At 35.4% G+C, this 19,842-nt stretch overlaps 1 protein-coding gene and 1 pseudogene across 13 annotated transcripts in view; one reads left to right on the top strand and one right to left on the bottom strand.

Annotated features, from left to right (window-relative positions):
• Positions 1-19,842, bottom strand: part of GTDC1 (glycosyltransferase like domain containing 1) — a 421,645-nt gene that overhangs the window by 232,962 nt on the left and 168,841 nt on the right. The window contains exon 1 of one of the 13 annotated variants that reach the window (XM_058434264.1): positions 1,241-1,259. The exons of the other annotated variants lie outside the window; for them this stretch is intronic. The gene's annotated coding sequence lies outside the window, so the exon portion shown is untranslated. Of the gene's footprint in view, positions 1-1,240; positions 1,260-19,842 lie in introns of those variants that run through there. 13 annotated transcript variants of the gene reach the window in all.
• LOC116462914 (histone H3.3A-like) lies at positions 7,210-8,161 on the top strand (annotated as a pseudogene).

The raw sequence follows: 19,842 nt of genomic DNA, 5'->3' as shown, positions 1-19,842 counted from the left end.
GGAAAAACAAACTGGGATCTAAGCAGGCATGCACCCAGGCAAATTTCCAATTATCCAAATGCTTCAATGTAAAAAATATAACCAGAGAAGTACTAAAAGGATTAATGTGCCCTAGAAAATCAGCTCCATATATGTCATAGCTTGCTATCCAATGCAAATGAGTGAGCCACAAATGTGAACAATATATGCAATTTTCAATTTTCTGATAGCCAGTGAAATTTTCTAGTAGCCATTAAAAAATAAAACTGAAACAGGTAAGATTATAATTTTAACATTATCAACATAATACAAAAATAATGTTTTATATTCTTTATTTGAAATAAATCTTTTAAATTTAGGATATATTTTACAATTATAAGACATCTAGTTCAGACTAGCCCCATTTCAAGTGTGCCCAATAACTCCATACTAATCAGCACAGTCCTGAGAAGTGCAGACTAAGTTCCACAAAGGTAGGGAACAGGGCTGTGTTGTTCACCACCATTTACCCAGTGCTCGCACGGTTCCTGGATATATTTTCATGACAGCAAGGAGGAAAGAAGTGAAGAATGCATCCTGTTTGAGAAACAAAGCCATTTCCTCTATCAGAAGCCTAGGGTTCAAGTTTTGACTCTAAAATTTCCTAGTGGGTAACTTGGTCAAATCACTTTTCTGAACCTGATCCGTAAAAGGAGATTCTTCATGCCTATCCACCATTTTGGGTTGCTATCAGGATCAAATGAGATGACATACACATAAGCAATCAGTGAGGCACTTTATAAATGTTACCTATCATTACTAATACAAAGATCTCTGTCTCTGTGGTCACTATTTCCAGAGGACGCTATGTTTCTGTTTTGATTACTATAGTCCATCCATCCTTCACCCATGAAAATGCAGGTTGACACTGTATCATGTTGGTCCATGCTCTATCCCCGGAAGACTGTTATTTTGATTTGTAAATTTGTGCTCAATACTTCGTTCTGTATTTCAGCTGCCTCCAAATGGAAACCTCTCTCCTTTAACTTGACAAAGGGAGGCTTTCCCTAGGCATCTCACACTCTTGTATCCTGCTGGTCTCCATATGGTCTGCAGCACCTACCCTATACCATAATGCTATTCATCCCCTCAGGTAGGCCAGGAACTAGTTACAAAGAAAGCCAGAAAAGAAACTCCAGGATGTTCCTCAGAGAGATTTAGAGAAAGTAAAAAAGGTTGGATACTAGAAATAGTCAACTGAAGCCAGAAGAAAAAGAGTCACCAAGGAGCTTCTTTTCAGGAAGCTGGATCCAGGCTTGTTGCATTTTCAATGTTGACCTGCTTCATACCAAAAGGTTAACATTCCATTCTCATCTCTCCTGTTTCCTAATTTGTAATTTCTGATTGCCTAGTAAAAACGAGAGTTAGAGAAACTCGTTACTTTCCCATAAAGCTTCTTTGATTATTTAAATCATTAAGGCTAGCATTTTGAGTATGTGAGTTAAAAAACAGGAATACTTACATATAGTCAAGTCTTTCAGATTACCCTCAACTAGAATTGAGTCCCTGAGCTAAAATAAAAACCTCCTTGATTGAGGTCACTTAGACAGCAAGAGTACCTGTGTAATTTCTGAGTGAAACAATTCTCTCATCTGCAGATGCAACAGGATATTCCTTTACTGACGGTAGAGTAGAAGGAGCATAAACCTGGGTTTTTCTACTGCCTAACACTGAAAAGTGGCCAAACTTTGCACAAATAACTTAATCTCTCAGTATATTTCCACATGTTAATTGAATATAATTATGCTTTGCTTACTCAATTGTTTTGAAAATATTCACTGCCACTTTGTATGCAGGCTAGAACACTGAATGCCAACCCTCCAAATATTTTCATGTTTAACCTTGATTTCCTAATGTGATTTAGATATATTTTTCAACACCGAGTGCATGATACAATTAAGCCCAGTGTTCCTAAAAGTAGCTAAAAGTGGAAACATGAACCATCCTTCACTCTGTGCATTTAGGAGCACAGAGGAAACTGGTTCTGAACATCTTCATGAGTTGGGACTAGGACACCGGGCTCACCTCAAAGGTGAAGTAGTCCTGATGCAAAGAGAAAGGCCTAAGATCCACTAGACAAGAGTTGCCTACAAAACTCAAGAAGTATAGTTAGGTCACAGCTACTTGGTCTTCCACATTTATTGAAAGGGCTAAATTTTAATAAATAAGGGTCTCAGTGCTGTTTCAGCAACTTGCATACAGGTTTCCTGGATAAAACTCCTAAGATGGACTTAGTACTTAAGTTTCTTGTGAAGAAGGTCTTTGTTTCTACCAAGTCCTTAAGAATAATTTTAAAGCAAGAAGAATAATGTCATATGGAATTTTGTAGTTTGTTGTTGTAAAGGTGTATCCCTATGTTTCTTTGGGAAAATAATTTCTTTTACTGTTCTCATTCACAAGAACTGTAACATTCCCAGTGTTTGGCTAGAGGAGCATGAAGTTAGGAATATTACTCAGTAGATGTATTCCAATGAAGATGAAAACATACAGTGGAACAAAGAGAAAAAACAGGTAATCTTAAGGCCACAGATAAATGACCATATCTAAGTCAGAATTCCTTAAGGGAAGCCAAAAATGCACTGAACGCTCACTGTTTGTTTCAGTTTTTCTTTACTTTTTTTTTCCTCTTCAGTTGAAAGATATGCAATTTGATTGATGGTATTTTTTCCACATTGATGACATTTTAAATGGAAACCAAGATTTTTTGGGGGTGGTTGTAATAGCTCGATGAAATCTTTCACATGTGCCAAAATGTTTCATTAATGTAAGTCAGCCAAATAATCTTCTTGCTTTGTAAAAATATTTCTCCTTTAAAAAATGCTTTCTGAACTGTTAAAAAAATTAGAGTATTCAGAGTTTAGCTACCAATATATGTATTATACTTATTAACATTTTTTCCCTATTTCCTCAAAGCAAACAGTAAAGATGGTGTTTTTGATGAAGCTAAATAGAAAGTTCTCAAAATTTTTGTGTCAAATAATTACAATTTTAAATCCAATAATTTTAAGTTTGATCAAGTTGATGTGTTTCACATTTTTTAAAAACTGCTTGTACCTTTGATAAGGGCCAGGTGGCTGCTGCCTTTAAGTTTGTTGTATTTAGGTCCTATTGGCCAATGACTAGCATGGATTCTCTTTTAGTCTACATATTGGTTTTCCTAGTGAAAGTGAGGAGGTAGTTCATGTATGAAGTGTTTGATCAGTGATAGCAATAAATAAGTATGATAAAGTAGAAAAATTGTCTTTCATTCAACAGAAAATAACACATTTACCATTAAAACAGGAAACTATAGTGATGTACTGGAGGTGACAAATGGAGGAACTTAAACTAAATTAAAGGGAAATTTCCATAACAGATTCACTAGTAATACTGATTTAATAACCATTTCCTGTCATGAGCTATATTTATCATATATCACCTCTCTGACATGACATTGTATTTAATGTTTTTGAGAGCCATGTTTTAATCAGTTTAAACTCAAGGAAACAGATAGGTATCTGTTTGGCTCTAAGCTTTAGCTTCTGTTTCTTATTTAGTCACAAGACTATTACTGCTGGAATCTTTATAAACACATTTGCTGGGATTGTGACAGGAGTGCAGCTTATGTTGTGAAGTCAGAAAAATGTGTGCCAGTGGTTTTCATGATCTATGCACACAGTGCCCTACAGAATTATTTAATAAATTAAAGACAACTAATGCAAAATGTGTTCCTTTCCCTCACGGGATTAAGCATCTAAAAATACAATTTACTTTTAGATTCAAAAAATAGTTTCTTAGGAACTAAGTAACCAAGAAGAATGTTCAAAGAAAAGTTGGTACAATATTATTCACTATTCAAATGTATTTACATAAAACTAAAATCACTAATAAGCTCAATGTTCTTAAAACTAATTTGGTAAGGAATAATAATTTTACTAACTTGGTCGGGCATGGTATCTCACACCTATAATCTCAGCACTTCGAAATACTGAGGTGGGTGAATCACTTTGAGCCCAGGAGTTCGAGACCAGCCTGGGCAACATGGTGAAACTTCATCTCTGCTAAAAAATACAAAAGTTAGCTGGGTGTGGTGGTGCATGCCTGTAGTCTCAGCTACTTGGGAGGCTGAGGAAGGAGGATCAGTTGAGCCCAGGAGACAGAGGCCGCAGTGAGCTTAGATCGTGCCACTGCACTCTAGCCTGGGCAACAGAGTAAGACCTATCTCAAAAATAAAAATAAATAAATAAAAAATAGCTTATGTGGCAGTTATGACATTACTTAAAATGCAACATTCTAATAGCATTAGTGAACATAGCCAATTAAATACATGAAGAGCTCTATGAGTCAAATATGCCCTCCTTCAAATTCAGACTCTGAAAAAAGTGCTCTGTGGCCCAAGATCTTCCATGGCAGATAAGCTAGTAACAATCCAAAAGTGCCAAACTCAGCATTACATAAGGGTTAAGTCATACATTAAAATTCAGTAAGTGTTAAAAGTGGAAATTAGGAAATAAAAGAGACTTTTAAAAAAAGAAAAGAAAAACTGGCCTTTAACATTCCAGTCCACAGCACATGAAAAATATTCTCAGACTTAAATTGACTACATAGTACATGCAACATGCAAAACCATTTTAGTGTAGATATAATAATACATATTTTTTAATCCGTATAAATTGTCTACCTTTTCTTAAAATAATTATAGAACAATTTCCTCAGTAAGTATCTGTGACTTAAAAGCTTCCTCTTTAGAATACCTTAGAAGTGGATGGGCATGGTGGCTCAAGCCTGTAATCCCAGCACTTTGGGAGGCCGAGGTGTGTGGATCACCTGAGGTCAAGAGTGCAAGACCAGCCTGGCCAACATGGTGAAACTCTGTCTCTACTAAAAATACAAAAGAAATCAGCCAGGCGTGGTGGTGCACATCTGTAATCCCAGCTACTTGGGAGGCTGAGGCAGGCGAATCACTTGAGCCAGGGAGGTGGAGTTTGCAGTGAGCCGAGATCGTGCCACTGCACTCCAGCCTAGACAACACAGTGACACTCCATCTCAAAAAAAAAAAAAAAAAGGAATACCTTAAAAGTGCTGCAGGGCCTGCCTGATAGGCACTGATTAGTTAGTAGGCTGTAATCAGGTGAACTAGTACTAAAGACTATTGAGTAGCATCCACAGCAAGTTATCAGGTACATTTTTATTAAGTATATATATATATTATATGAGAAAAGAGAATATTTTTCAATTGTCCATACACAAGAATAGGAAATATGTGAACCTATTATTAAGCAATACTTTAAAAGATTTCTATAGGTTTTCTTGTAAGCATTGTAATACCATATCTGAGTCTAAGAAGCCTAAGAAAAATTAGTCCCTCTTATTAGTGACATTCATTTTAATATTTCTGAGTTTAGATATAGTTTCAGCCTACACTCTTTTTGGTTAATATTGATAAAATATTTTATTAACAATTTAGAGGTTGGGTTTCAGGTGAGCAGAATAAATACACTATGTTTATAAGCATAAGATATACTTTTAAACCAACTTTTAAAATTTCACTGGATCTTTCAACATTTGTTTGAAATCCTTACAAGATATTCATCTATTTGTGGCATCATATAGGTCTGTCTCCCCATCTGTCTATGTTTTTCATGAAGACTAGTATCTGGTACATGTTTTTTTCCTTCTCCACTTTAGTAGCTATTCATTGGCCCACTACTATGCCATTTCTGTAATACTTGTCCAACAGTTTTCATCAATCATTTTTTAATAAAATACAAGCTTTCTTTTACAAGACAAGGGGACACGTAATCAATGTATTTAATTTAATTGACTAAATTTCATTCTATATGGCCAGAAATTTAATGTCATCAAAATCTATTGTCACAATAAATAATCACATTAAAGCATAACACTAAAATCTATAGGGCTGAATTTTTTAAGAGCAACATATATATGGTTATTCATCTAGCCTTTTAGTCTTATCTTCCCAAATGTAACTTTCTTACATTACATGGCCAGATTTGTTACAGAATTCACATCCTGCATGTGCGGACATCTTGAAGAATCCTTTTTTAACAGGATATCCTAACAACACCTCCCCACCCCCAACCAACTCGGTAGCCTGACTCTAGCACAGACTCATCTGGTTTGACTAAAATCATTGCATTACTTGGCAGTGGTTTCTTCATACGTGGCGCTTAGAGCTCATTGAAGCTCAAACAGTACAGGAAATGCAAATCATGCAAACCACCCTCATGATGGCTACGTACAGTGGCGTGATTGAGCGGCAATACGCACGGCTCGTGGGCTGACCACATGAAAGGAGACATTTAAAGACCAGATGAGAGAAAGCTGGGATAAGTTAGAGAGTATGTGTGAGCTTCAAAGCTGGGAGAATAGCATCCTTATTTAAAATAGGAGTTTTTTGTTATTATTTTTTATTAATAACACCTGCCTATGTTCTTTACCCTGAAGGAAGTACATGGAGGTAGTGCAAGTCAAACATGCACTATACTGAATATAAATGGGCCAATCATTCTTCTTTTAACAGCCAGGTATGCTAGAAGAGTGGAATACTTTCCATCTATTTTTTTCACAAGATTTTCTACAAGTGTTAACAATTATGAGAAATACTTTCTTTAGAGAGCTTAAAAGAAAGATAATCTAGCAAATGCTACAATATTTGCTCATAATTCCTTAAGTGTCAGTTTCATTGCCTCATGTTAATAAAATTAGTTCCTCCAACAAAAAAATAAGGAGCTATAATGCTTAGGAATTCTTCAACAAAAGGCTTAGAAGCAATATGGAATTTGCTATTAAAAAAATATTTGAACAAGGCTAATACAGTAATGAGAGTGGAAAAATGGCTATAGGAAGTATTTCTTTTCCTTTTTGGAAATGATGATTGTTTTAGATGCTTCCAATTTACTACCAATTACAGAAAATGTGATTACTAAGGGACTAAATACAATAAATTAACCAAAAAAATCATTCAATTTTGTTTCCTCAGCACTTAAAATTATTTTCCAAAGCCCTTTAAGTATCTGTTATTTCATTTGCATACAGGGATGAGGGCATCAGGAATTCTATTAAAGCACTGGCTCCCTATATAGGTATAACTCCATATACCTATATAGTTAGAAGCTTAAATAAGTAGATTTTAAAAATTAAGAGTTTAAATAAAGGAGGGAAGAATTGTGTTCGCAGTCGCCACCACGCCGCCGTCGCTCTCCAACGCCAGCGCCGCCTCTCGCTCGCCGAGCTCCAGCAGAAGGAGAAGGGGGGTAAGTAAGGAGGTCTCTGTACCATGGCTCGCACAAAGCAGACTGCCCGCAAATCGACCGGTGGTAAAGCACCCAGGAAGCAACCGGCTACAAAAGCCGCTCGAAGAGTGCGCCCTCTACTGGAGGGGTGAAGAAACCTCATCGTTACAGGCCTGGTACTGTGGCGCTCCGTGAAATTAGACGTTATCAGAAGTCCACTGAACTTCTGGTTCGCAAACTTCCCTTCCAGTGTCTGGTGCGAGAAATTGCTCAGGACTTTAAAACAGATCTGCGCTTCCAGAGCGCAGCTATCGGTGCTTTGCAGCAGGCACGTGAGGCCTATCTGGTTGGCCTTTTTGAAGACACCAACCTGTGTGCTATCCATGCCAAACGTGTAACAATTATGCCAAAAGACATCCAGCTAGCACGCCGCATACGTGGAGAACGCGCTTAAGAATCCACTATGATGGGAAACATTTCATTCTCAAAAAAAAAAAAAAAAAAAAAAATTCTCTTCTTCCTGTTATTGGTAGTTCTGAACGTTAGATATTTTTTTTCCATGGGGTCAAAAGGTACCTAAGTATATGATTGAGAGTGGAAAAATAGGGGACAGAAATCAGGTATTGGCAGTTTTTCCATTTTCATTTGTGTGTGAATTTTTAACATAAATGCGGAGACGTAAAGCATTAATGCAAGTTAAAATGTTTCAGTGAACAAGTTTCAGCGGTTCAACTTTATAATAATTATAAATAAACCTGTTAAATTTTTCTGGACAATGCCAGCATTTGGATTTTTTTAAAACAAGTAAATTTCTTATTGACGGCAACTAAATGGTGTTTGTAGCACTTTTATCATACAGTAGGTTCCATCCATTCACTATACTTTTCTGAGTTGTCTTACATGCAAGTACATGTTTTTAATGTTGTCTGTCTTCTGTGCTGTTCCTGTAAGTTTGCTATTAAAATACATCAAACTATAAAAAAAAAAAAAATAAAAATAAATAAATAAATAAATAAAGGAGGGAAAAGTCTAATGCTCTAGATGAGGAATCAGAAAACCTAACCATAAATAGCCATATGATACTGGACTTACCACTCTGAAACTTAGCTTTTTCAACTGTAAAAAAGGTGCTGTTACCAAACTCTTACCATCTTTCCTGACCACTTCTTAATTTGAAAGATCAAATGATATGGTATGTGAGAAAATTATACAAACATAAAACATATTGCACTATTTATGAGGCACTCACACTGTGCCAGCCACTATGTCAGGCTCCAAAAATATACTATCTCGTTTGGATTAACTTCACCTTCGCAATAATACTGTAAGGTAGGTATTATTAGTCCCATTTTAAGAGACAAGAAAACTGAAGCTCAGAAAAGTTAAGCAATTTCTCCAAAATCTTATAGCTACTAAATGGCAACACTGAGGGTAACTACATTAGGCCATACAAGGATCTGTTCTCATATGTTTCATAGTCATCTACTGGGGGTCTGCATAACTCTTAATTAGTTATGATTTTAACAGCAACTCAATGCTACCCTCTAAGAAGTAGATTTCAGTAACGCAGAGGTTCTCTAACATTCCATTGGATGCACCAGCTGGAAAGCTGAGGCACTTGTTATTTTGAATTGGCCCATATTAATTCATCAACGTCTACTTCTTTAATTTATCCTAAATATAGGCAAAAATTACCATGTTTGATAACCAGGGAGAATACTAATAACCATAATCTCCTTTGAAGTCTCAAGAGCTACTGCCTTGAAATTTTAAACAAGGGCTGGTTAAGAATTTCTGACTAGATGCAACAGGACTTTCTGAGTGACAACTGTCTTCCCTTCCAAGCCAAGGAAGGCAATTGGATGTACAGCCACTAGCAAGAAGGAGTTAGTTATTTGTTTTCTGTTTTGTTTTTAGATAGCTTGTAAAAGTCTGTAGGAGAAAAGAAGTTAGATTATTTTTAAACAAAATAAAACAAAAATCAATGAGCAGAAAATTGCTTAAATTTGTCAAAAAGGAAAGCTATAGACATAGGAAAGATAGTTTGTAGAAAAGATTATAAAGTTGTATACAAATGGCAGGCAGGCAATGCATGTTTGCCTGTATAATACCAGAGCAACTGGCAAATGAAGAAAAGTCAGTGCAGAAGCCCCCCAACAGGATGATTCAGATAGTTGAGACATGGTATTCATTTACAGCTAGACAGTCCATCACGTAACTGAAGCCAGGACAACGCCCAGGAGAGTATGGGTCAATATATCTATTAGGAATACTGAGTTTCTCCTTCTGCCTTCATCTCTTGAAAGATATCAAGTCTCCTACTAGAGGTACACACCTTAATCCATCTATAGGAAGTCTGGGGAGGAAAATTATGCTGCAATCTGAAGGTCAGAGATTTGAAAGCCATTAGTTACATCATGCCCTGTTTTATAAGAGAAACAGATATAAAAATCAGGCACTGAAGAGCCACAAGTTCAAATATTTCACAGATTATGTTGTAGAGGGTGGAAGTCCCGCCCTGTAAATTAAATTTGCATTCTGAGGAGGAAGTAATAATGTAGACTGAGTCTGGAAATAAATATGCAAACTAATGGGTTTTTAAAAGTTTGAAATTTCTAGCTAAGACAAAACTAATACATAGATGTATGTGGGTTTTATTTTCGTCTTGTTTCGGATAAGGAGGGTAGAGTTCATTCCTCTTCAAATTCTCCATGACAATTCCTAATAGTCCCACTGTCACACCTTCTAGCCGAAAAACAAAGCAGAATCTGCTTGACAATTGAGCCTGTTTCTCTCTATTTGCCTTCAGTGGTAAGAGAAAAATATTATTAATTTAATCATCCTTTACTTTTGCATTTAAATTATTTCAAATTCTTTCAGTATTTATTTTCAAACCTGTTATTGATTTTCTTCAGTGTCCTCTAGGTAATATCAAATTTGCGACACTAGGGTCATGTTTAGAATTCAATACCAAACACTCAAAATCTGCCCAGAAATGTCATCACCTAACTCTCCTTTTCAACAACTCACTTAACCTCTCAAGACCCCTCTTTCCTCAGCTGCAAAATGACAGCAGTTTGATTAGAATAACTCTAAAGCCATAACTGTGTTAATATTTGTCATGTCATCTTAGTGTCAGATATTAATATCTTAAGATACTTAATCTTAATAAGAAAAAACAAAGTGACGTCACAGAAAATATTATATAATAGCAGGCAAGTAACACCTTATTCATACTACTCTGTGGACAATTATCTACGTGATTATTGTCAAGTCACTGATACCACTTTGTGGTTGTCTTGTCTGTTTTTTGTTGCTATAACAGAATACCTGAGACCGAATAATTTTTAAAGAACAGAAGTTTATTTAGCTCATGGTTCTGCAAGCTGGAAAATTTAAGGGCATGGCCCTGGCTTCTGGTGACATAACATGGCCGAGGTCAAAGTAGAATCAGACACATGTGAAGAAACAAAAACGAAGAAGCATCCAAAACTAATTCATTTCCACAGGAACTAATCCAGTCTTGCGAGAGCAAGAACTCACTTACTACAATATGGCACCAAGCTACTCATGAGCCATCCAGCCCCATGACCTAAACACCTCCCACTGAGGCCCACTTTCCACGCCACCACACTGGGGATCTAATTTCAACATGAGTTTTGATGGGTACAAACTCAAAACCTAACAATTGCCTTACTGACAAACTGAAGATAAAACATCTTACAGCGTCTTCTGGTTTCAGAATTAATGACTATTTTACAGCTTATTATTTGTACACGATGATACCAGCCAGAGTCCTTTATTTAACGGTAACAACAAAAACTGAAGGCACAGAAAATGACAGGCATATTACACTGAATTCTGGGATGATGATGATGTAGTGGGTTGAAATGTATCCCCCAAAAAGATACATCCAAGTCCTAACCCATAGTACCTGTGAATGTGACCCCATTCAAAATGTCTGTGCTGATTTAATCAAATTTAGATGAGGTCATGTTAGATTAGTGTGGGCCCTAAATCCAATGATTTTTTTCCTTATAAAAAAGGACACACACACATACACACACACACACATACACACACAGAAGAAGCATGTGACAACAGAGGTAGAGACTGGAGTGATGCAGCTTACAAGCCAAAAAGAATGTCAAGGATTTGGAGGAGCCACGAGAAGCCAGAAAGAGGCAAGGAAGGATTCATCCCCAGAGCCTCAGAGGGAGTGTGGCCCTGCTGGCCCTGATAGTGGACTTCTGGCCCCAGAACTGTGAGAGAATAAATTCTGGTGTTACAGCACCCTTAGGAAACTAATACAGATGGTCAAATCAGTGCAACAAGAGATAGCTAGGCAAATAAAAAAATTATTAGAAGAATTCCAAGAAATATGTTCTCTTAGTGAAACTAAAAAGTAGCACCAACATATTTTTTTTTAATTTAAGCTTTCACAACATTGAAAAGTAGTGCCTTTGAATGGGATAAAACACAGGCTACATCTTAACCATCTACCACTAATTTCCCCTTTGAAAATAGAGAATCCAACTGACTTCTGAACATATCAGTTTCTTTTCCTAAAAAGTGAGATTTAACAAACTAATCAGCCATGCAAGAGTGCAAAGAAAATTAATGGCATTATGCTGAGTCCTTTTGCAATCGGATGGATGGATGGATGGATGGATGGATGGATGGATGGATGGATGGAAGGATGGATGGATGGATGGATGGATGGGTGATGGACATTTTAGTGATAGGTAAGGCATGGATAGGGATTGCGAATTATAAAACTTTCTGACACTTCAAAAAAATAATTATATCTTGTCTCTGTCGCACCTAGAGACCAAAGCATGATCAACTACCTCAAAAATAAATTTCATCTGAATATTTAAATCCCTCAAATAGTGAGGAGAAAAATAAGTATAAAATAGTAGCATTCTTTTAAAAATATTTTTAGCTCTGATTAAAAAATAATGAAAATTACTAATACAAAACAACAATCTGTCCAATTAGTGTTTTCTTTAATTAGCAAGAACATTTAACCTCTTCAATAAGCTTCTATGTGGACAAAATGTTTCATACTACTATAATTATCCCTTCAAAGTAGCAAAACAAGAGGAAAGGAAATACCCCGCAAGGAAAACAAAACAAACAATTATTAGTTATATTTATACTTACAATCTACAACTGGTGAAGGTAAAATAAAACAGAGAATGCTATTATTCGTACTAGGCCCAGACTGTATACTTTAGACAATATTCTCAACCTTGGATGCACATTAGAAAGACCTGCAGGGTACATATATGTATGTATGCACACATATATGCATTTTGAGACAAGGTCTGGATATGTTGCCCAGGCTGGTCTAGGCTCCTGAGCTCAAGCAATCCCCTAGCCTGAGCCTCCCAAGTAACTGGGATTACAAGTGTGCGCCACTGGGCCCAGCTTATGCAGGGTATTTAAATATAAATACTGATGTCCAAGGCCCTCCTGCAGGGCAGGGCTATCCCCTAAGGCAGTACACGGGGTTTGCTCTGTGCCATTCAGTGGGCACCATTCTCTCAATACAGTGCAATCTGTGAGATGGAAGAATAACAACTAAGTGACTACAAAGCATTAATGATACTGAGCCACTAAATGAACACTGATTAATAATTTCTCAAATAAGCAGCACCATACTTCAGCTCTGGGCAATTGGTCGCTTTTATTGAGCAACCATTGCCTACAGGACGTTTTGAGTATGTTCTATTCCTTGGGAGACTGCCTTCTCTTTTCTTTTTCTATTTTTTTTCTCTGAGACAGAGTCTCACTCTGTCACCAAGGCTGCTGGAGTCCAGTGGTGCAATCTCGGCTCCCTGCAACCTCTGCCTCCTGGGTTCAAGCAATTCTCCTTCCTCAGCCTCCCGAGTAGCTAGGATTACAGGCATGCACCACCACACTGGGCTGGCTAATTTTTGTATTTTTAGTAGAGATGGGGTTTCACCATGTTGGCCAGGCTGGTCATGAACTCCTGACCTCAGGTGATCCACCCAACTCAGCCTCCCAAAGTGCTGGGATTACAGGTGTGAGCCACCATGCCAGGCCACCTTCTCTTTTCTTCACTGCATAATAGGGTCTTATTATTCATTTAGTACTTTATAGTAAATGTAGTATTTTAACACTGGATATATTTCATAACATTAAGGAATTACTTGGGGTTTTATCAGGGTGGTAATGATATTACAATTATATTTTATTTTTAAAGAAATTTTATCTTTTATAGGTATACAATATAATACATAGAGCCATGAATGGAATGTCTAGAATTTGCTTCAATCTAATCTGGGGTGGAAAACAACTAGGCAGAGTTCTGATAAATCAAGATTGGCTATTTATTTACACTTGTTAAAAGGTAAAAAGGTTCATTATCTGTTCCCTCTATTTGGTATATGGTTAAAGTTTTCCATAATGTCCTTGGCTCACTCGTTCAAATCACAACAGGAAACTCAATGTACCTCCAATAAGCAAGTTATATTAACCAGAAAATTAAAAAATATACTTACAATGGATAGGACTATCCTGAGGAAAGGACCAGGTAGTCATGCTTTAACTATGTGTATAAGAATTTATTTATTAGAAAAATAACTGGCTGTCACTGAAATCTTTTGATAACTGAATCAAGGTGATACCTAAAATGCTTTTACGCATGAAAACTGCTGGGAGATGGCTGAAGCAAAGGAAACCAAGTGCCTTTTATAACATATCAAACAACAATAAAAAAGGGGACTTTATCTTAGCTGGAATTATACAATAAGTCACTAATAATCACTGATGCCTAAATAACAATTCAGTAAAATTGATATCATTTCCAAGAAAAATTCAATGATAAAAGCAAAGTTTCTAATGATGTAGAAGTATAGTAAAAATCTAAGTTACAAAGGAAGACTTAGGAGGGCATAATTCTAAGGGATGGTGGAAAACCTTCAAAAGAGCTACAAAGGTCAAGCAATACAACCTGAAAAGAAACTGTGATACACTGTTCCTACAAAGGAGACCACGTAAATTTGCATCACTGGCAATTCAACAGCTAGACCCCCATTATAAAATCACTATGTTCCTCCACTGTTCTCTTCTCACATCAAAATCCTTACATTTCCAGAAAGGCCCTGAGTTTTAACACTGCATAGAAAGTTCATGTCTAATGAAGCCATTTTTCCTGCTGCATTTATATTCCTCAAACCAGAGTTTCTCTGCCAGTGAACTAACAAATGGTAACAGTTTTGTGCATATTGCCACTGTGTCATGGAAAAAGAGAAGTCTCAGCACTCTATCTTGTAGATCCTATTTGTCACTTTAAATTCTACCTAATGTGCTTTAAATTCATTATATCTATCTTTTGTCGCTTGAAAAAGAATCCATATGAGAAAAGTGAAAACCACCAAAATAGCCACCTTATTCTCTGTACTGAACAGGTAAATAATTATACAACAAGAAAAAAGTATTTCTACTAAAATAAAGCATACTATTTGTGCAAGCATTTTAAAAAGTATTAAGTAGTTACTATATGCAGGCAGTGCTGTGCAATGTGCAGAACAAGGAAGAAAGAAAAGGAAAATAGTAGAATCTTGCAAAGCAATTGCTGAATAATAAAGTATTAGAAAATTGGCTATCGTTGTTTTCCTATTTACGTCTTATCTGGATATAAACACAATTAGAATACTGGACACAGCAAAAGTATACATTATAAATTTTGATTGATATTTCTTAGTATAATCATTATTTATTCATTCATCCAACAAATATTTACTGAACACTAAGAATTAGACCCTGAGAATGGTGGTAAGAAAGACAAAGTCTCTGCCCTCACGGAACTTAGATATAATAAAATATTTCTGAGGCAAATCTATGATGATCTTTGCTTATAGAAGTTCAAGAAAAGGGCAGTATTAAATATAAAACACCAAAGTAACCCTAAAGTATACTTTGTATATTTGCTTTTGAATTTCAATTGCTCAAGAATCCATAAGTTAATTATCTATTACTTTATAACTTTCTCTTTTCCTCCACTGACTGACCACTCCTCTACCACAACTAATATTGTACAAAAATAATAGAATACTGTTTTGCAATGACAAACGTAAAACATTAACAGCTATTCAAAACTGTTTGCTAGTGAGCTTCTCTGGTAAAATACTTGAAGTAAAGGGTGAAAGAAATGAATGAAAAGAAGATTTAGAAATATTTTGGAGGAGACAGGGTTGTGAAAAGTTAGAGGTATTTATCTTAGGTTAACTCCTTTTTTTTTTTTCTTTTTTGAGTGAGTCTCCCTCTGTTGCCCAGACTGAAGTACAGTGGCGCGATCTCAGCTCATTGCAACCTCTGCCTCCCAGGTTCAAGTGATTCTCCTCCCTCAGCCTCCTGAGTAGCTGGGATAACAGGAACCTAACACCATGCCCGGCTAATTTTTATATTTTTAGTAGAGACAGGGTTTTGTCACATTGGCCAGGCTGGTTTCGAACTCCTGACCTCCAGTGATCCACCTGCCTCAGCCTCCCAAAGTACTGGGATTACAAACATGAGTCAATGTGCCTGGCCTAGGTTAACTCTTTAACCAGTTATAAGAAAGAATTAAATAGACTGTCAAAAAAGTAGCGAGGTCCATTGAGCAAGTTAGATATCACCTGCTGCAACAAGTTGGTCAAATATATTTCTCCATTTCTCCTGCAGCATATTTACCTTGAGCCTCAATTAGCAAAAGTAAAAATGTGTTTCAAGACTTTTGAAAGAAATAAAAAGGAAAATTTATTTCTATAGGAAAAAAATGCAAAACTAATTTACATAAGATCTCTTTGTAAGTTTTACCTACTAATACAATGCCTTCAGCATATTTGTAAGTTTCAAAGACATGTTCAAGCTAAATAATTTGCACTAATAGATGACCAATGACACAGCTGACCTGAAATGACCAATTAATTCCATTCACAATTTCTCTTGTGAACAAGAAACTTTTATTATGTTTACTAAAGCCGGCATCAATTTGAAGAATGTACATTAGAACATTTATTTTCATTTATCTAATTTTTTTTGGCAGCTATGATGTTCAGCTGTTGTTCTTTTATTAAAATTAATGTGAGAAATATCATCATGTGCAGAGATTCACATAATTCTTTTCCTTGGGGCTTAAGCAAAGAGATGATGTATAAGTGTGAAATAACTACTTTGTATTAGAAAGTTAGTCTCATTCTACCACAGATATGAAATACTGCTTTTCCTTAAAAAGGCTACAGACATCATCAAACCTTCAGATACAAGAGACAACTATACACCTTTTATTTCTTTAAGAATTCTTTAGTGTTTACTAGATAAGAGAGCAATTCAACCACTTTCCATGTTATCTTTTTCATACAGATAATTCTTACAGACATTTCTGAATCAAGTACCTAGTAGCAAAGTGTCTTATAAAATAAGAGGCATTACATAAATGTTAACTGAAGAAAATGAATTAAAGTGAAGTATTCTTAATTTACTTTTCTAATTACAAAAACATAAAATGACATAAAATGACCACTATTTTAATCCATTACTATACCTATTATATATACATTACATTATATATTATATATTGTTATATATAATATATATTATGTATATATAATATATATTATGTTATGTATATATTATGTTATATATACACGTAATATATATTACGTGTGTGTGTGTGTGTGTGTGTGTGTGTGTGTGTGTGTGTGTATTTAAAGAGAGAAGGTCTCGCTCTGTCACCTAGGCTGGAGTGCAGTGACAGGATCGTAGCTCATTATAACCTCAAATTCCTGGGCTCAAGTGATCGTCCCACCACAGCCTCCCAAGTAACTGGAACTACAGGTGCACACCACAACACCTGGCTAATAATTTTTTTAAATTTTTTTGTAACAACAGAGTCTTGCTATGTTGCCAAGAAAGGTCTCAAACTCCTGACCTCAAGCAATCCTTCTGCCTCAGCCTCCCAAAACACTGTTATTAGAGACATGAGCCACTGTGCCCAGCACCCCCAAATATTTGATTGCTGATATTTAGCTATAATTCAAAATTGATACCAGAACTGAAATAGTTAAAAGAGAGAATAAAAATCTGCAAACAATATTCCCTCTATTATTTCTTCCCGCTCTGTCATTGTGCCTATCAAACCACCTATAACTGAGGAATAAAAGGAGTACATTATGGTTTTGGGCCAAACACTCTTTAAGCACTACGTTTTTTAAAAAGTATTAATTCTACGTCATCTCTCCTACTCACATTTTAAAATAAACAGAGACTAGAGATTAAATAATTTAAAAAAAAAAAACTCAGAGCAAATCAGCCACTTAGGGGAACAGTACAAATTCTAACTAAAACATTTCCAACTTTAAAACATTATTTACTCCAGTTTACAAAATATTCCTGGAAGATTATTATCTCATTTGATCCTCACAAATCTTGAAGATAAAAGGGAAGAGTATTATTTTTATTTTCACCATTTAGCAGATGATGATACAGAATGAGAGTGATTTGCACTTTTAAAGTTAAGTGGCTGAATTGGGCTTGCATTTAGCTCCCCTGACTTCTAGTCCAAGGCTCTTTCCTCGTCTCTCTGGGCTCCTATGTAATAAAATGTCTAATAGGTACAAGAGAGAACATCAAAAACCATCATATGTTCCTAGGAATGCCCAAACATTGAAGAAATTCACACTGCATGGACTAATATTTGTAAGTTGGGAATAGTCGGTACCTGTGTGCCTAATTTGTGGTTTGGAGTTGTGAACAAATACATTACTCGGTAAGACAAAATAAGAACAAACACATTAGTCGGTAAGACAAAATAAGTGAGAGAACAATTAATACTCGATGTCTATGAAAAACAGAAGGCATTCTTGGTTAGATGTGCTTATTAGCTAAAAGAGGATTGCATGGCAAATTTAAAAATAAAACAGAAATGTAGATAAATGTTGATGAGTACAAACTGAATATCCAAAATTACAAATGTGGAAATACTGATTCAGACGGCACCATTTCATTATACTCTATTAGAAGAAAGACTTCAGGTGACTCTTAGATAAATCTGGAGTGAAGGGATTTCCCCACCACTACCCCCCACATTTTAAAATGTAAAACTAAAGTACCAAACAAAACCAGGTTGCAACATAGTATTTCAGATTTTTCTACCGGTTTTCTAAAATATAAGGCATATCAAAAATTTGTAACTATTCATGCCCCATCTAAAGCCTAAATATTTAAACAAGTAAAAAAAGGTATTACCTTTTTTCCTATAAAACAGGTGATAATAGAACATAAATATTCTGAATTCTCCCAAGTTTTGACATCATCAACATCTGAAGGTTTATCATCAAAACTCACAATATCTAGTAGAAACCCTAGAACATAGTAGCTGAGAAGCATTTATAATGCAAATTCCTTCTGGAACAGGAGAAGGCTGAAAGATGTCACAGCAAAAAAGAAACTCCTGTTCCTCAAAACTGTATTTTTTTAATAATTCTAAGAGGCTGGTACTCACCACAACTCCTCTCAGATTTAGACATCTAATTAGGACCTGCATTTTTAATACTCATTAATACATGTAAAACATATGCATGCTGAACATATTAAAGAACAAAAGTTTCTGGGAGCTTTTTTCCATGGAAAAAATAAAGAAAACTCAACTGTGTTCACGTAGATCACTACCATCTGCCAGCATTTTATCTAAAATAAAACTGATTGAAAGAAGACAAATATTAAGTTCATGTTTCCAAAAGCCTGAACATTTCTCAGGTAGTTCAATTCTAAAACTGCCCGTTTCTATTTCTTATGTGTATGTGTACGTATGTGCATTTTCCTTTTTCTATTCCTAGTTCTAAATACCAAAATCAAAGAAATGGTTACTTTCGTAAAGTCTACTGACATATTAAACAGGGCTCAAATTTCAGAGCAAATAAGACCTCAATTCTTAACCTCTGCTTCTCTTTCAAAAAATACTGCAAATAAAATATGAATGTCATTAAATATCTTTGAAGACTTGGAAAAATAATAATATTGCTACTAAAATAACTGCATAATCCTAAAATCACTCTTTATATTAAAAGTTATTATCTCTTCATTCCCATCAATTATAATAAAATAGTAAGTCAAGGATTCTTAAATCTTCGCAGTAACGGCATTGAGCTATTGCTTGGTTTCCTAGCAGTGATCCTCTTACAAAATAGCATAGAAAAATACTTTTCAATAAAAGTGAGTTCATTTTTTCTGTTTTAAAAAGTTAAAAATTCCCTTTGAAAATCCTGAGGCTTTTTCTAATACTAAGCAAATGATACAAAATGAAAGCTAAGAATCATTATATTTGAATGAGAAACTCCATAATACAATTGCTACATGTGCACGTGCATACACACATAGACACACACACACACACACACGAAATATACGTATAATATATGCTTTGAATTATATTGGCTTTTATGAAAATATTTCTCATTGTATTTAAATTTATGATAAAGGAAAAAATGACAAAAACTAATTCACATTCTTATCTACTTTAATTTTATAAAAATCTTGGAACCACCAAAAAGTCTGAATACAAATAAATATCTGTATC

This window comes from Hylobates moloch, unplaced genomic scaffold (assembly GCF_009828535.3).
Source record: "Hylobates moloch isolate HMO894 unplaced genomic scaffold, HMol_V3 SCAFFOLD_24, whole genome shotgun sequence".
NCBI lineage: Eukaryota > Metazoa > Chordata > Mammalia > Primates > Hylobatidae > Hylobates > Hylobates moloch.
This window is presented reverse-complemented; position numbering and strand designations above follow the sequence as displayed.